We start from the raw sequence: 15,829 nt of genomic DNA, 5'->3' as shown, positions 1-15,829 counted from the left end.
TGGACCAATAAACAACATTCTTATCAACGGAGAAAAGATTGAAGTTGTCAAGGACTTCATTCTTCTTGGATCAACTATCAACACTCACGGAACCAGCAGTCAAGAAATCAAACAACGTATTGCATTAGGCAAATCTGCTGCACAAGACCTTTTTAAAGTGTTGAAGATCAAAGAAGTCATCTTGACGACTAAGGTGTACCTGACTCAAGCCATGGTATTTTCAATAACATCATATGCATGCGAAAGCTGGACAGTGAATAAGGAAGACCACAGAAGAATTTATTATTTCAGTTATGGTGTTGGAGAAGAATATTAAAAATACCATGGGTTGCCAGAAGAACAAGCAAATCTGTGCTGAAGAAGTACAACCAGAACGATCCTTGGAAACCAGGATGTCTCTCATACTTTGGATATATTATCAGGAGGGACCAGTCCCTAGAGACAGATAACATGTTCAGTAAGGTGGCGGGTCAGAGAAAAAGAGGAAGCCCCTCAACTAGATGGATTAATACAGTGGCAACAACAATGGTCTTAAGTATTGCAACAATTGTGTGGTTGGTACAGGACGAGGCAGTGTTTTGTACTGTTGTGCATAGGGTCGCTATGAGATGGTACGAACTTGATGGCACTTAACAGTAACAACATATAGCTTGCCTGGCTAATTCCCAATATCAGTTTGCTTGAAATGTCTATACCTCTAAAGAAAGATGATTTCCCATCCAAAAAAGAAAACTCTATTATCTCTCACTTTCCCCTTCTTTCTTGATTTCTTTGTGATGTACAGTAATTTCTGTGCTATAGAATCCTGGAGATTCACAACCAGCCAGAGAGAATCATTCTCTTACCACCCTCCGGTCAGTGACTGATCCTCGGGAGATGGTGGGACCTCAATAGTTATTTCTTAATTAGTGACCTTCTGGTATTAACTAAGAAGTTAAGCTGCTTGGGAAAAAAATTCTCCCTCAAGCAAGACGGCTTGCTGTTAGGAGACTAATAGGTAATAATTAAAAAGCTCATTTTCAAATATGCTGTTAGATGTCTTCAAGTGTGATTCCTATGTTTGAACCTACTGTTGCATCCATGGTGCCAACCCATCTCATTGAGGGTCTTCCTCATTTTTGCAGACCCTCCACTTTATCAAGCATGTTGTCCTTCTGCAGAGACTGGTCCTCCAGGAAACATGCACAAAGTATGAGAGACCAAGTCTCGCCATCCTGGCTTCTAAGGAGCACTTTGGTTGTACTTCTCCCAACACAGATTTGTTTGCTCTTCTAGCAGGCAGCCTATAGTTTATTTAATATTATTTAATATTATTTGCATATCAATACTTCTTCAATCTTCCTTATTCATTGTCCAGCTTTCACGTGCTTGTGGGGTGATTTTGAAAATCACTCAAGGTGTTATCCTCGCTTTTTGCCACTTAAAGAGGTTTTCTACAGCAGATTTGTTCAACGATCATGAGTTTTGCATCACAAAAATTACTCCTCATCTAATTCTCTTGACAAAAGTTGCCTGAAGCAAAATCAAACGCTCTCTTTGAAGAAAGGAAAACCATCCAAGAGAAGCCAAACTGAGCTTACACTTTCTCGGTCAAATAATACATCTTCTTCAGTAACTCAATCATTGTTTTTAGTTATATGTTCTTTACAGAACTTTGTCTTTTTGGGCAATAACATCCAAAATAATTGATCTTCAATATAGTACAAATATGAATCTTCTATTCAAATTTGTTACATCCTCATAAACAATGGGCAGTCAAATTTTAGTGCACTCCTTAAAATTCTGCTCAAATGTGGCATTCTGCTTGAGTTCTCATGATTAAGGTTCTTAAATTATTTAAGAATTGATAATTCCAAAGTCTCTGAGCAGAGTAAAAAATTAAACCCCCCAAAACTTGCAAAGTGGGATAAAGAAAACAGGAAATGTTTGATTTCATCAAAATCTAGTCACATAGAAAAACAAACACCTTCAGGGCTCTGTGGGTTAGGTGTTGGTGGCTCAAACTTACCAACTGCTCCATGGGAGAGAGATGAGGCTGTCTGCTCGGTACAGATTTACAGTCTCAGAAACCCTATAGAGGGTTGTTATGAGTTAGAATCAAGCAGAAAGCAGAGGTTTTGTTTTTGTTATTGTTTTTGTTTTTGACTTTTGTTGAAACAGATAAACAATACCACATGTCAAAACTTTAAAAATAAAAGTACCTGAGCCAAATTCATATTCAAACAATTGTAGAAACATCTCTATTGTTGTTGGTAAGTGCCGTTGAGTTGGTTCTGACTCACAGCAACCCTGCTGTAAAAGGTTTCCAAAGCTTTAAATCTTGGCGGGAGCAGAAAGCCTCATCTTTGTTTTGTAAAGTGGCTGGTGGACTCGAACAGTGGACCTTCTAGTTCACAGTACAGTGGTTATCGTATGGAGTCACCATGCTCCCCATCTCTGACTAGGTGCGCCAGGATTTCAATCGCATCATTACAGTGAACCTGAAACACGAGAGGGCAGAGTTGGACAGTGAAGCCCCTCTGACATCTCTTGTTAAGTGCCATTGAGTGGGTTCCTACTCATTCAGACCCTGTATAGGATTTCCAAGGAGCAGCTGGTGGGCTTAAGCAGCTGGGCTGACCTTGAGGTTAGCGTTCCAGTGCCTGGCCTCCAGCGCCATACCAGGACTTCCTTCTGACATCTAATTAGGGAAAAGGAGATAGACACAGAACTGGTAGAAACTCTCAAGACCTCCCACGAATGCCTTATTTTGACTTGGAGTCCTGGTGTGGTGCTGTGGGATAAAGCATTGGACTGCAAGGTCAGTTTGAACCACAAGGTTGGCAGTTCAAACTCACCAGCCACTCCTTGGAAGCCTATATGCTGTTGTTGTGAAGTGTCATTGAATTGATTCCAACCCATGGCGACCCTGTATAGGGTTTCCAAAGAGCAACTGGTAAGCTTGAACCACTGACTATGCAGTTAAAATGACTCTGCAGTCTGAAGCGTTAGCCCACAACACCACACCAGGACTCTGGAAGCCTATATAGAGGGTCGCTATGAGTGGGAACCGACTTGACAGCAGTTAACAAAAACAAAAAACCAAGGCAATCCAGCAAACACCAGAAATCCAGATGAAGCTCCATGGAGAGTACTTATCCTAAAAATGATCTATTTTCCTTCCTGCATAGGTTCATAAATATAATATCATATCCCTCACGAAATGACCATCTTTTATCCTCCTGAATAAAAGATCTTAATAACGTATTTATGTTTATGGCCTCTGAGAGCTAAAGGTTTTAAGTTATGGATGACATTTCCCATCAAATATAAGACAGTGATTATTCCGTTTTGGTGGACCAGCTACCATAGCTCAAACAAAATGTCTCCGTATTATTAAAAGTTCTCTGAAGAAGAGGAAGGTGCCTTCAACCTTCAGAACTCCTTTATATTCATATTCTCTGTCAGTGGCAGAGATTCCAAAGAGATGAGCTGACTAGCATTCCCCTGCACTGATTAATGGAAGCCATTTATTTCTCATGGATTTTGGAAGCCCAAATGTTCATTTCTGTGGCTCTCGGAACAACATAGAGAGTCATTTCCCCTCAATAATAAAGTCATTGCATGTCTTTTGTCATGGGCCATGTCATGCTTAAGCCACTTCAACATCTCCCAATTACCTTACCTCGAAGATTACAGCCTCAAACATTTATTCTACAAAAAGCCAAGCTTCCCAAATGACATTCCATAAGATGATGGAACTTCTCTCCAAAACGATCCATCTTAGAAACTGGGGTTTTCAACAGAAAAGTTGGACTCAACCAAGGAGAACGTAGATCCAGGATCAGGTTTTTGGTTTGCTTCACAAGGGGACTTCAAAAAAGTTCATGGGGAAATTCCATTGTATTTTCATTCCATTTTTTCACTAACTTTTTGAACCCCCTCATATTATCACTATAATTATACAAATCAATATTAAAAAAAGAAAATATAATTCTAAATAGTCCAAATTTCACATATGCAGTGACTTTTATTTATGATTCTATAATTTTCACTGTGAACATAACAACATAGTTAAGTATTTTAAAACAACTTGTCAAATAAACGAATTCGCTGTTGGATACATTTGAGACACTGTGACCCATATTAACCCCATGGTTACCTGTATGTTTTCTGAGTTTGTAATCTTTATGGGATCAGATCACCAGATCTTTCTCTCCAAAAGCATTGTTGTTGTTGTTGTTAGGTGCCATCGAGTAGGTACCGACTCATAGAGACATTATGCACAGTAGAACGAAACGCTGTCCGATCCTGAGTCAACCTCACAATTGTTGCCACGCTTGAGTCCATCAATGCTGCCACTTTTGAGGCATTAGGGGGGTTCAAACAGCCAACCATTGTGTCACCAGTGTTCCCAAAATACAACTTAAAAGCCAAAAACTCATTGTCATCAATTAGGATTCCAACTTATAGTAACCATGTGAGATAGAGTAGAACTGCCCCACAGGGTTTCCAAGGTTGAAGTCTTTATGGAAGCAGACTGCCATACATACCTTGATCCTCAGGAGCTTCTGGTAGGTTCAAACTGTCCAACTTTCAGTTAGTAGCCAAGCTTAACCAATGCATCACTAGGTCTTCCCTAAATATAACTTAGAAGAAATTCATTGAGTATCTGTGTTTCTTAGAATCCAGTAAATACTCTCTTAATATCTGCCTGACTGTACCCTTTTTTCCCTTGCTCCTAACACTGAAGTTCCCAATCTTCACGGTTGCTTATTGTCATTTAGTAGGTTTCAACTTACAGCGACCCTGTATAGGGTTTCTGAGACTGTAAATCTTTGCCAAAGCAGAAATCCTCATCTTTCTCCTCCAGAGCAGCTGGTGAACTCCAACAGTCAATCTTATGTTGCTCAGTCCAGTGCTTATCCTACAGAGCCACCACAATGCCTGTAGCATCTTGGAAGATGAGCCCCTGAAAATACAACTGGAGCTTAATGACAAGGATGAAGCAGAACTTTGGGGATCTTCATTTGCTAATGGGGCACAGCTTAAAATAGTAAGAAACAGCTACAGGTATCCACTAATAATCAGAATGTGGAATTAAGAAGTTTGAATTTAGGAAAATTGGAAGTTGTGCAAAAAGGAAATGTGATGCATAAATTGATACTTTAGGCATTAGTGAGTTAAAACAGTCAGGTATTAGCCATTTTGAATCAGACAATATGGTGTATGATGCCGGGAATGCCAAATTAAAGAGAAATGACTTTGAATTCATTGTAAAAAAAAGAGCATTTCAAGCTTTATCTTGAAATTCAATGCTGTCTGTGATAGGATGATATCTATGCAACTATAAAGTAGACCAGTTAATACAACTGTTACACACCAACCACCTAAGCCAAAGATAAAATTAAAGAAGTCTACCGATTTCTTCAGTCTGAAATTGATCAAACATGCACTGAAGATGCATAGATGATTACTGGTATTGGAATGCAAATAATGGAAATAAAGAAGAGGGATCAGTAGTTGGAAAATATGGCTTGGGTGATAGAAATGATGCTAGAGATGACATAACAGAATGTTGCAATACCAGTGATTCATTGCAAATACCATTTTGAACAACAAACAGTGACTGTACACACATGGACTTCATGAGATGGAATACACAAGAATTAAAGTGACTACATCTATAGGAAGAGATGATTGAGAAGCTCAGTATCATTTGCCAAAAGAAAGCCAGGGGAAGACTATGGAAATGATTATTAATTGCTCGTATGTAAGTTTAGGCTGAAATTGAAGAAAATTGAAACAAGTCCACAAGAATCAAAATATGACTGTGAACATACATATCCCACCTGAATTTAGAGACCATCTCAAGAACCGATTTGACTCGCTGAATGCTAAATGACTGAAAACCAGAGAAACTGTGGGATGACATCAAAAATATACGTGAAGAAAACAAAAGTTCCTTTAAAAAACAGGGAAGAGAGAAAAGACCAAAGTGGATGTCATAAAAGATTCTGCAACTTACTCTTAAATGTACAGAGGCTAAAGTAATGATTAAATGAAAGAGCTGAAAAGAATATTCCATAAGGCAGCTCAAGAAGACAAAATCAAGTATCATAATGAAATGTGCAAAGACTTGGAGTTAGAAAACCAAAAGGACACAACACACTCAGTATTTCTCAAGCTGGAAGAACGGAAGAAAAAAATCATACCTCAACTTGTAATACTGAAAGAGTATATGGGCAATATATTGAACACTGCAGGAAACATCAAAAGGAGGAAGGAATACACTGGAATTGACTGATGTTCAACTTATGACTTATTTCTGGAGGTAGCGTATGATCAAGAACTGATGATACTGAAGGAATAATTCCAAGCTATACTAAAGGCATTGACAAAAAAACAAGGCTTCAGGGATTAACAGAATACAAATTAAAAATGTTTCAACAAACTAAGGCAGCGCTGGAAGCATTCACTTGTCTATGCCAAGAATTTTGGAAAACAGCTACCTGGCCAACGGACTTGAAGAGATCCATAATTGTGACCATTCCAAAGAAAGTTGACCCAACAGAATGTCGAAATTATCGAACAATATCATTAATGCCACACAAGTAAAATGTAACTGAGTGTAACTCAAAACCAGTTGTAACAGTTTATCAACAGGGAGCTGCCAGAAATTCAAGCTAGATTCAGAAGTAGAACAAGGGATATCATTGCTGATGTCACATGGATCTTGGCTAAAAGCAGAGAGTACCAAAAAGATGCCGACTTGTGTTGTATTGACTATACAAAGGATCATAACAAACTATGGATAATATGACAAGGAATGGGAATTCCAGTACATTTCATTGTATTCATGCCAGACCTGCACACAGTACACCAGGCAGTCATTCCAACAGAACAAGGGGATACTATGTGGCTTAAAATCAGGAAAAGTGTCTGTAGGCATTGGGTCCATTCACCACACTTATTCAATCTGTATGCTGTGCAAATAATCCAAGGGCCAGGCTATACAAAGAAGAACGTGGCATCAGGATTGGAGGAAACCTTATTAACAATCTGTGATATGCAGATAACACAACCTGGCTTGCTGAAAGCAAAAAGGATTTGAAGCACTTGTAAATGAAGATCAAAAAATACAGTCATCCAGTATGTATTACAACTTGATGTAAAAACCAAACAAACAAAAACCTCACAATTGTACCAATAAACATCATGATAAATGGAAAAAAAGATTGAAATTGTAAAGGATTTCATTTGACTTGGATTCACAATCAATGCTTGTAGAAGCAGCAGTCAGGAAATCATATGATATATTGCATTAAAATATCTCTTTAAAATTTTAAAGAACACAGATGTCACTTTGAGGACTAAGGTGAGCCTGATCCAAGCCAGGGTGCTTTCAATTACATGCATGTGAAAACTGGACAATGAATATGGAAGACGAGAGAAGATTGATGCATTTGAAATATGGTATTGGCAAAGAGTATTAAAAGTACCATGGACTGTCAAAAGAACAAATAAATCTATCTTGGAAGAAGTGCAGCCAGAATGTACCTAAGAAGCAAGGATGCCAAGACTGTGACTCACATACTTTGGACATGTTATCAGAAGGGACCAGTCACAGTTGGTTAGTGAGTGAGAAAGAGGAAGACTCCCAACAAGATGAACTGACAAAGTATCTACAACAGTAGGCTCAAACATCGGAACGATTGTGTGGATGGTACAGGATCCGGCAGTGTTTCGTTCTATTGTACATGGGGTCATCATGAGTAAAAGCCAACTTGACAACTCCTAAGAAAAACAAAGGAAAACTAATCATGACAAACATTCACTAGCAATCCTGTTTCCAAAAGGTCAGATCTAAACAGTATCAATCAATCAAAGTCAAAGATGATGGATTGGTAGCCTGCCTAAAACCTACAGCCATCCAGTCAGTTCCTGCTCATAGTATCCCCATAGGGTAGGATAGAACATCTCTCTAGGGTTTCTGAACTGTAAATCTTTACGGAAACAGCCAGCCTCATCTTTCTCCCTCAGAGTGGCTAGTGGGTTTGAAATGCCAACCTTGCCATTAGCAGTCCAATGTTTAACCCACTGCACCATCAGGGCTCCTTAACCTGTCTTAACTACTCTGTTTACAATTTGTACCACCTTTCTTGTCCAACTTTCCTATCCCCGCTTCCTTGTCCAACTTTTTTTCCTCAGCACTTACCACAAATATATGCATTCTCTTACTTGAAATTGTGACTTGAATATTGTTAGTCTCTCTTATTCATATAATGTATGCCCTCTGAGGGCAGGGTTTGGTTTTGTTTTCCCTTTTGTTCATCCTCAGGGCCTAGAACAGTATCTGGCACCTATTGTTGTTGTTAAGTGTCATCAGTAGATTCTGATTCACAGGAGAGAGTAGAACTGCCCCATAGGGTTTCCAGGGCTGTGTTCTTTATGGGACCAAATCATTTCTCCCACACAGCTACTTGTAGGTTCAAATCGTTGATTTTCTGGTTATCAGTCAAGTGCTTAAACACTAGGTCACAAGCACCTGTTGTTGTTGTTGTTAAGTGACATCAAGTTGGTTCCAACCCATAGCGACCCCGAACAGGGTCTCCGAGTCTATAAATCTTTATAGGAGCAGAAAGCCTCATCTTTATCCCACAGAGCAGCTGGTAGTTTCGAACTGCTGACCTTGCAGTTTACAGCCTGATTTGTAACCACTACACTACCAGAGCTCCTTACAGGTGATCAATAGTAGATGCCACCTTGTCTCATAGGGTACAGGTCCAAGGGAGGAAGAGTAAAGATGAAACGAAAAACCATCACCTGTCCTTAGATGCTTCATTAAACCACTCAAAACCGTTTTATTACCTATGCACCTTTCATACTGCACTACAGAACCATGTGTAACCAATACCCCAACCTCCCCAGGAAATTTGAAATTTGGCAATCATGTCTAGGCCTTTTGGCTAAGAGCAATTGTGAAGAAATCTCAGCAGAGTTCTTTGTAATCCTGTTGCCTTGGCTTCTGTTTTTTTCTTTAACTGCCTTCAACTATTTTCTCAAATTGCTGAAAACCTTTGCCTAGATCTGAAAATGCCTTTAAGAGAAGCTGATTTTCAGCTTCCTCATTTCTGGAGAGTCCAGATGCTCCTTAGAAATGAGAATGCTGAAGTTCTGTCTTATGTACTCTGGACACATCATCAGGAAAAACCAACAGCTAAGAAAGGATGTCACATTTGGTGATGTACAAGGGATATCATCCAGGAGTTGAACTGACACAGTGGCTCACACACTGAATTGAAACATACCCAAGATGGTGGGGATACTTCAGGGTCTAGTTCTGTTACATACAGTGCGGGTCAGGAGTCAGAGCTCACTCGGGAGCAGTTCACACCAATAATGGCAGTGTGGAATTCCTGAGTGGGATGAAGGGTAACACACTCAATCCCACACCAACTGAAAGGCTGGAGATTCAAAACTGCCCTGAGGCACTGGGGAAGAAATATCTCATGATTTTATTAAAAACAAAACAAAACAAAAAACAGCCACTGAAAATCCTCTGGAACACAGTTCTACTTAACACACATGGGATTCCCATGATTTAAAATGAACTCAATGGCAACTGGGAGTCCTGGTGTGATGTTGTAGAATCAGCACTGGACTGAGAACCATAAGGTCAGCAGTTCAAACCCACCAGTTGCTCCTCGGAAACCCTATACAGGGTTGCTATGAGTTGGAACTGATTCAACAGCACTTAACAACAACAAAGACAACTGGTTTTTATAGTTGCGTGGCTGAGAGTCCACCCTGAAAGGCAAAGGAAGATGGTTTGGGAGGGAACTGAAGGGTGGTTTTGCATTCAAGATTTCCTTTTAATTTCCAGGTGTGAGTTAGGGTGTGTGTGGTCCCTTGTTCATTCTGTCTTTCTCTTTTAAGAATCAGGAGGTTCCAATGGAAATCTCCTTTCTACTTGGTGGTAATGGTGATGGTGTGTCGTAGAGTTAGTTCCAACTCATAGCAACCCTGCATAGGGTTTCCAAGGCTGTAAATCTTTATGGGAGTAGGAAGCCTCATCTTTCTCCCATGGAACAGCTGGTAATTTTAAACTGCTGACCTTGAGGTTAGCAGCCTGACTCATATCCACTATGCTACTCAAAAGACAAGCATGAGATGCTGTCAGGAAAAGGAAAGCTGAGCTACAAAGAGTAGAAAACAAATGCTTACTAAATGTTCAATCCAGGCAGACCTAAACATGCTGTGGGTTCGGCTCCAGACCTCCACAATGAAGCAAATCAAGTGAGTCACACGAAGCTGTTTTCCAGTGCATTTGGAAGTTATGTTTACACTATCCTGTAGTCTTTTGAAGTGAGCGAAAGCATTATGGAAAATTTTTAAATTTTGTGACAATGACCAGCACATGACATAGAAGCACGAAGTAAGCACATGCTGTTGGAAACAATGGCATTGATAAAGTTGCTGGATGCAGGGTTACCAGAGACCTTCAGTTTATAAGATGTGCTATAAAGCATAATGCAATAAAACTAGATATGCCTGGACAAAGGTTTCAGAAAGTAGTCGGGGGGAAATCCCATTATCTTTTCATTCCATTTTTTCATGAACTTCTTGAAGTCCCCTGGCCCTATGTTAGGTAGGTACTTAATATAAATTATCTCACTAAATCTAAACAATGACCTTAGATGGTTGAAATTAATCTCAGATGTACAGATAGGGGTGCTCAGATTTGGAGAAATCATTTCTCAAGTTTCCGTAGTATTAAGGGACAGTCGTTGATGCTGATTCATGGCACTCCCACTTATGCAGAGCAGAACGACTCCATAGAATCATGAAGATCACCATGACTGTCTTCCAAGGCATCTCTGGATGAGTTCAAACCACCAACCTTTCAGCTGTAACCAAGCGCTTAACTCTTTGTACCACCCAGGGATTCCTGTAGGGAACCCAGTCTACATTTGCAGATTCTAAATCCAATGTTCTTATATACTCAATTATTCAACTTTTATGTAGCCAGAGAAATAAGAGATCATGCACATGGATGTGGCTCCCTGGTGGACCAAGTGCTTAAACAGAATCAGCATGCCCAAAGGGGACTCAATTCTAAAAGCACATCTAGTCAACTATTTCCATCTCTTCTGGTGTGGCGCTGAGGGTTAATGCATTGGACGGCAAGGTCAGTTTGAACCACAAGGTTGGCAGTTCAAGCCCATCAGCTGCTCCTTGGAAAGCCTGTACAGGGTCTCTAAGAGTCGGAACCAACTCCATGGCACTTAACAACAACAAAAGTAGAATGGAGTCCTGGTGTGGTGCTGCAGGTTAATGAGCTGGACTACGTATGAGGTTGGTTTGAACCTCAACTTCAGGGGCTCAAACTCACCAGCAGCTCCTCAGAAACCCTATGCAGGATCACTGTGAGTCGGAACTCACTCAATGGCACTTAACAACAAAAGTAAAATGGAATGACTGGGAGAGCAAAACAAGAACCGCTTTTGGCCCTTGAAACAACATGGATAAGATGCATTGCCAGGTGTCATCAGCCAAAACAAAGTAGTTTGAAAGGATTACAGACTAGAGACGCAGCAGGGTTTCCCCAGTAGCTTTCAAAGCACACTGCCCCTGTGGGAAGCATGGGATAAAATATGTCTTCCTGATCCATCTTCTGATTGATTCATCTATGTGGAAATGCTCCCAAGTTTTTGTCATGTCTTTCCACATAGTGGGTTAAGCGTTGGGTTGCTCACTGAAAGGTTGGCTATTCAAACCCACCAGCTATGTCAGTAAAGACTTGCAGTCTCTCTATGGAAATCTGACCCTTCGGTGTAGTTCTATTGTGTCCTATTGGGTTGCTATGAGTCTATGAGTTGGAATCAACTCGTTGGCAGTGGGTTAGGGATTCCTGTCCACCTCTCCACATATGAGACATGATTTGGTTAAATCATGTAGAAAAGCATTTGAGTCAGGAGTTAGTTCACAACGAAGATATCATCAGAAATCCAAGGATCCAAAAAGTACAAGACACATTTCAGCTCTTCCTAGCTGGGAATCATTTACTCTGTGCCGGTCATCATTTACTGGTAATTGTAGGTGACGACTACCTCATCAGTTCATTTCATGCTGTTCTCAACAGTCAGAAGCACCTCTTGTTTTGCTCTCCAAGTCATTCCATTTTACTCTTAAAAGAGCCAAAGATAGAAGGCAACAGATTGAATACTTATTACCTTTGTTTCAGTCCCTTTAGGGGGCTGAAACCATCAATCACATCCCAGCAAAGTCACCCACCAAGGCACAGTGGGAAACATGCAAAGAGGAAGCAGTCTGTCCCCTAGCGTCAGCTCCCTGCATTGGAGTGCTGTTTTCGCTAGTGGAACATCACTTTGGAAGTTACATTACAACTGTACATAAATTGCTTATCCAAAAAAAAAAAAAAAAAGTCACCTTGTTTTTCAGCCAGGTGGCAGATTTCACACAAAAAAATGATATCCAGTAGACATTCTGAGCAACTCAAATAGACTCATGATCATACAGTAAAATTTCCAACAAATTATTCAAATTCCCTGAACAAACACTAGATGAAATCTTTCAAACAGTGACAACCCCAAGAATGCGGGTGTGTCACACATGGGTAATTTAGCATTCACACAGTCTTTCTTCATGACATTTCTTTTTTGAAAAGAGCAGATATGTCTCATTGAATGCTTTTATATATCTATATATATAATTCAAGGTTCTTAAAAATAGATTGCTATATTACTCTTTTTCCTATGGTCTGAAGAACTGAACAGAATGGCCCAGGCAACATCAGGATAAACAGCCTCATTAGGAGATGAACTAGAGGAGTGGACAACGGTACTGGCTGGTAGATGACTTGTGTCTGAGCAATTCAAGTTCCTTAAATCACATTCTCAGAGCAGAAAAGTTAACACGACTCCCATGACTCTGGTCACTTTGCTAAATCATTCTTTTATGTAGTTATGCATTCACTCGTTCACTAGATATTCTTGGAATGCCCACAAAGTGGCCATGGAAACGAATCTCAGCCATTCTGAGCTAGCGCTGTTGTGTACTGTCAAGTCAATTTCACTGATAGTGACCCTACGATGTCCTGGGCATGTGGCACTGTGGGATAAAGCACTGGCCTGAAAGATTGGTTTGAATGACAAGGTTGGCAGTTCAAACTCACCAGCTGCTCCTTGGAAACCCTATACAGGGTCACTGTAAGTGGGAACTGACTCGATGGCATGTAACAACAACAACAATGGCACTATAAGATAAGCACTAGACTGCTAGCCACAATGTCTATGGTTCAAACCTACCAATCATTCCTTGGAAACCCTATACAGGGTCGCTATGAGTTGGAACCCACTTCACAGCACTTAACAATGGGGCTTCTCACTTAAGCCCATGGTACCTCCCAAATACAGGATTCAAGTCTGATACGACCAAGGATCTCTTGAGCAAAAACAACAGTTTTAATATTTAGTATTAACAAGTTAAGAGTTTTTCATCCTGGTGTTAATGTGCTACATTTTTATGTGATAGAAGTTTATGATGATTCACTCCAAATTATGAAGGCAAACAAACATTTGGAAACATTTCACCCACTTAATTTTCCAAGAGGTCATAAGCACCTAACTCCATATCACATGGACTTAGATCAGTGGACCAAACCCACAAATGTGTGAGGCTCATCAGAATTCACATTTGGAAAGGGTTGACAAAAATGGAAAGAAGGGAACTATTTCCTGACACGTGGAAACTACATGAAATTCTAGTCTCAGTGGCCAAGAGTGAAGTTTTGCAGAAACACAGCCCTACTCACTCTGTTACCCATTGTCCGTTGCTATGGTACCCTTCACATCACTATGGTAGAGTTGGGCAGTTCCAACAGGAACACTCTGGCCCAGGAAGTCCTTGACAGACTCCTGGTTACAATACCAAGAGGCAAAACAAGGTTCTTTCATACCACCACTTAACAAATCTTGCCACCCTAACTTACTTTGACAAGTACGTCTGCTCAGTTCTGTCTTTCACAGACAGGCGGGGTGGCAGAATGAAGAAAATAAAAGAGGTTAAAATGTTCTAAAATGGCAATGCCCTTCAAAGGAACTAACAAATGTAGAAAGCAGTTGTATGTGGACAAGAGAGGTCTGGGAGCAAGAATGAATAAATCAGAGCTTGTTGCTTAAAGTTCTATCAGTGTGCAGCGCAACCATGGTTCCCTACATCACATTTTTTTGTTCTCATATATTATTCCCCAATTTCCACTACTTTCAATCTATCAGAAAGAATATACAGGTGGTCTTCATTGTCTTGGTTTCTTTGCTCACAATGATGTATCCATTAGGATAAATAAATCTAGAGATGGAACCACCAGTTTTCATACCACAAAATGTTTTTTTCAACTCAAAAGGTCCATCTGAAATTAGGATAAAGGTGGACTTTTGCCATGTTACTAAGAGGAGCAAGAATTATGAGGAGGAAATAGCTATTACAAGAGCCCTTCAAAAAGTTCATGGAAAAATGGCATGAAAAGATAATGGAATTTTTCCAAGAAATCTTTGAAACCCCTCAGATTTGGAGCCATCGTCTAGTCTTGCCACTGACAATTGTTCCTCATTTTGAAATGATAATTTACAACCAACTAAAGCAAATTTAAAATATTTTTAAGGTCAGGGACTCAGGACCATAGTCTGAGGGGTTATCAAGGTCAATGGATCTAACACAGTCCACAAAGACTATGTTCTCCACCCTATGTGTCAACAAGGTGCCTAAAAGATTGCAGTCAGCCATCTAAGCTGCAACTGTTGGTCTCTCCCCTCTGGAGCAAATAAAAGTGAAGAAAATTAAAAGCACAAGGAAACAATTTGTCCAAAAGACTTCTGGACTAGGTGACTGACTCTCAGCCTCCATGACCTTAAGACAAGAAGAACGAGAGGGCAATAGGCTGCTATTACCAATGGTTCTGAAAAGGATCCTATTAGAAGATCGTGTATAGAATGGGAGGAATATGTGGACTCAAACTCAGAATCATAAACAAGACCAGGCTTTCTGATTGATAGAAACTGCTGAAACCGCTGAGACTATGGTCCTAAGATAGTATTCAGACCTACACGTGAACTCTCCTCTGGGCACCAACTTCTAGCCAAACTAGAGAGGCCTATGGTGGGGGGAGGGGGGCGGGGGGAGTGTTGTTTTGTTTTTCAGGAGTCCTGGTGTGGTGCTGTGGGTTAATGCACTGGACTACAAAGTCGGTTTGAACCACAGGGTTGGCAGTTCAAGCTCAGTAGCCACTCCTTGGAAACCCTATACAGGGTTGCAATGAGTTGGAACCAATTCCATGGCACTTATAAGCAACAACAGGGTGGTGTTTCTAGGTATTGTCGAGCCGGTGCCAACTCACAGAGACCCTACACACAACAGAAGGAAACATTTCCCAGTCCTGCACCATCCTCACAGTTATGTTTGAGTCCACTGCTGCCTCCAATGTGTTAATCCATCTTGTTGGAGGCTTCCTCTTTTTGCTGACCCTCCACTTTACCAAGCATGATGTTCTTCTCCAGGGACTAGTTCCTCCTGATCACATGTCGACAGAATGAGAGCTAAAGTCTCGCTATCCTCACTTCTAAGGGGTATTCTGACTGTACTTCTTCCAACACAGATTTGGTTTTTGTCTTCTGGAAGTCCAAGAGATTTCAACATTCTTCACCAGCATCATAATTCAAATATATCAAATCTTCTGTGGTCTTCCTTATTCACTGTCCAACTTTCACATGCATTTGAGGTTGTTAAAAATATCATGGCTTGGGTCAGGCATAACTTACTCCTCAAACTG

At 40.4% G+C, this 15,829-nt stretch overlaps 1 protein-coding gene across 1 annotated transcript in view; it reads right to left on the bottom strand.

The window, feature by feature from the left end:
• Window positions 1-15,829, bottom strand: part of MARCH11 (membrane-associated ring finger (C3HC4) 11) — a 206,535-nt gene that overhangs the window by 177,505 nt on the left and 13,201 nt on the right. The gene's annotated exons all lie outside the window — the stretch shown is intronic.

Source organism: Chrysochloris asiatica, unplaced genomic scaffold, assembly GCF_000296735.1.
Source record: "Chrysochloris asiatica unplaced genomic scaffold, ChrAsi1.0 scaffold00278, whole genome shotgun sequence".
In the NCBI taxonomy this organism is placed as follows: Eukaryota; Metazoa; Chordata; class Mammalia; order Afrosoricida; family Chrysochloridae; genus Chrysochloris; species Chrysochloris asiatica.
This window is presented reverse-complemented; position numbering and strand designations above follow the sequence as displayed.